The sequence below is a fragment of the Bubalus kerabau genome, chromosome 15, assembly GCF_029407905.1.
Source record: "Bubalus kerabau isolate K-KA32 ecotype Philippines breed swamp buffalo chromosome 15, PCC_UOA_SB_1v2, whole genome shotgun sequence".
In the NCBI taxonomy this organism is placed as follows: Eukaryota; Metazoa; Chordata; class Mammalia; order Artiodactyla; family Bovidae; genus Bubalus; species Bubalus kerabau.
This window is the reverse complement of record NC_073638.1, coordinates 50,364,787-50,367,761: the sequence shown is the minus strand read 5'-3', so window position 1 is coordinate 50,367,761 and position 2,975 is coordinate 50,364,787. Positions and strand designations below refer to the sequence as shown.

General features: G+C 38.7%; 1 pseudogene; it reads left to right on the top strand.

The window, feature by feature from the left end:
• The first annotated feature begins 262 nt into the window (after positions 1-262).
• LOC129629106 (olfactory receptor 52E2-like) lies at positions 263-1,218 on the top strand (annotated as a pseudogene).
• Positions 1,219-2,975: the final 1,757 nt, after the last annotated feature.

Here is a 2,975-nt window from a genome sequence, read left to right as displayed (position 1 = left end):
GATGAATACATTATGTAGAATTTTTTATAACAATCCACTACAAAATTTCTAAAACCTTCTCAAGAATTTGCTTTTCACACTGATGTTTATGTATTGATACTACATTTCTTATTGTGTGAATTAACTGAGGAAGAGAGTATACTCAATAGTATGGTATTCTTATTTTCCTTAGGTATAAAACATTGCAGAGCTTTACTCAGTACTCTGAAGATCGGTAAATACCCATTTGTAAGGAACATGGACTTATGCATTACCAAGCAGGATGTCCCTTCCCAATGATACCCAGTTTCATCCCTCCTTCTCTTGTTGCTGGGAATCCCAGGACTGGAAACTCTCCATATCTGGGTTGGCTTCCCCTTTTGTGCTGTGTACCTGACTGCACTGATAGGGAACTTCACTATCCTATTTGTGATCCAGGCTGAGAGCCGTCTACACCAGCCTATGTTCTACTTCTTGGCCATGTTGGTTACCATTGACTTGGGTCTCTCCACAGCTACCATCCCTAAGATGCTTGGGATCTTCTGATTTAGTCTCAAAGAGATCCTCTTTGAAGCCTGCCTCACTCAGATGTTTTTCATCCACAACTTCACTGGTATGGAATCAGCAGTCCTCTTGGCAGTGGCTTATGACCGCTATGTAGCCATCTGCAACCCCCTCCAATATAGCACCATCCTCACCAACAGGGTCGTTTCTATGATTGGTGTCGGTGTGTTAGTGAGATCATTTATTTCTGTTATTCCATTTGTATTTCTCATTTTATGGCTGCCCTTCTGTGAGAATCAAGTCATCCCTCATATCTACTGTGAACACATGGGTCTTGCTCGCCTATCTTGTGCCAGCATCAAGATCAATATCACCTACAGCTTAGGTGCTATTTCAATCCTAGTGTTTGATATCATAGCCATTTCCCTTTCTTATGTTCAGATACTCTGTGCTGAGTATTTTCGTCTTCCTTCTCGTGAAGCGTGACTCAAGTCTCTCAGCACATGTGGTTCCCATGTTTGTATAATTCTTGCCTTATATACACCAGCTCTATTTTCCTTTATGACACATTGCTTTGGCCGAAATGCCCCCCATTATATTCACATACTTTTGGCCACTCTCTATGTTACAGTGCCACCAATGCTCAACCCTGTCATATACGGAGTCAGAACCAAGCAGATCTATGGCCGTGTGAAAAAAATGTTATTACAAAAACAAGGAATTAAAATGGAATAGCACCTAATATGTATGAGATGGAACTTTTGAGCAGGGAAACAACTTATTATATTAAATTATGTACATTTAAGTGTGATTGACAAAATATGTATTTTGTCTCCCTTCTGTAACTATTTTAATGAGTTCAGAGACTGAAAAATCTAAGCTTTGTTATCCAATTCAAATAGTAAGTGAAAGTCCATGACAGTCTTTATATATGATATTTGATCACTGGTATCAGTAGATTCAAAGTAGAAATATAGAAGGTACTATTTTTTGGTATTATATCATTCCTATGAATTTTCTTGATGATTCTCACTCCCTGTTTATCTCCAAGTTGCCCTGTAACTGTTTCTCCCTTCTTACTTTGCAGTCCTCTCATGTTTCTCCTTCTTCCTCTCATTTTCTCTACCTTCAGAACTCAGTCATTTTTTTAAGGACTGAAATATGATATATTATGATTTCATCATAATTATCAGTTCAGTTCAGTCTCTCAGTCATGTCCAACTCTTTGCAACCCCATGAATCGCAGCATGCCAGGCCTCCCTGTCCATCACCAACTCCCGGAGTTCACCCAGACTCACGTCCATCGAGTCAGTGATGCCATCCAGCCATCTCATCCTCTGTCATCCCCTTCTCCTCCTGCCCCTAATCCCTCCCAACATCAGAGTCTTTTCCAATAAGTCAACTCTTCTCATGAGGTGGCCAAAGTACTGGAGTTTCAGCTTTATCATCATTCCTTCCAAAGAAATCCCAGGGCTGATCTCCTTCAGAATGGACTGGTTGGATCTCCTTGCAGTCCAAGGGACTCTCAAGAGTCTTCTCCAACACCACAGTTCAAAAGCATCAATTCTTTGGCGCTCAGCTTTCTTCAGAGTCCAACTCTCACATCCATACATTACCACTGGAAAAACCAGAGCCTTGACTAGACGGACCTTTGTTGGCAATGTAATGTCTCTGCTTTTCAATATAGACATCCAAAATTGTGTCATAGATTAGGTACTTATTTTGCACATAAAATGGAACTAGGGAAATGACTGTCTATAAAAGATTCATTATAAATGTTTGTATAGAGTTTGTCACAGATATATTTAGGTTTCATAAACCAAACCAGGACATAAATGTAAGTAAAGAAACCATCTACAGCCTACAGTGGTTGACTACATTCACATTCTTAGTTCTATGTGTTCTATAACTTATTTTCAGACTAATTTTGTAGTTGCTGTTTCCTCTTTTCATTAACAGACAGAACTTGTTTGGTCCTAGTTCTGTCTTTAATATACATATTTCAATGATCCTCAATTTCCTTATTTTATAAGCATTGCCATAGTTTTATTTCAAAGGTTAAGCATGAAGACTTAATTACATTGCATAATGTTTATACAATAATCAATATAGTACCTGCATGTTTTTTATAGTAAATAAAAATAATTATTAGCCATTAAGATTATCATCAGACTTCCTTGGTGGCTCAGTGGTGAAGAATCCACCTGCCAATGCAGGACATGTGAGTTTGATCCCTGAATCGGGAAGATCTCCGAGAGAAATAAAATGGCAACCCACTCCAGTATTCTTGTCTGGGAAATCCCGTGGATAGTGGAACCTAACTGGCTACAGTCCATGAGGTTGCAAAAGAGTTGGACATGATTGGGCGGTTAAACCACTACAACAGCATTATCATCTTTATCATTTGTGTTATCATATTTTGTTATTGATGCTCACCCCTGACAACACTGTTTATATTAGAGGTGTTTATGGGTTTTTATTTTAATATTAGC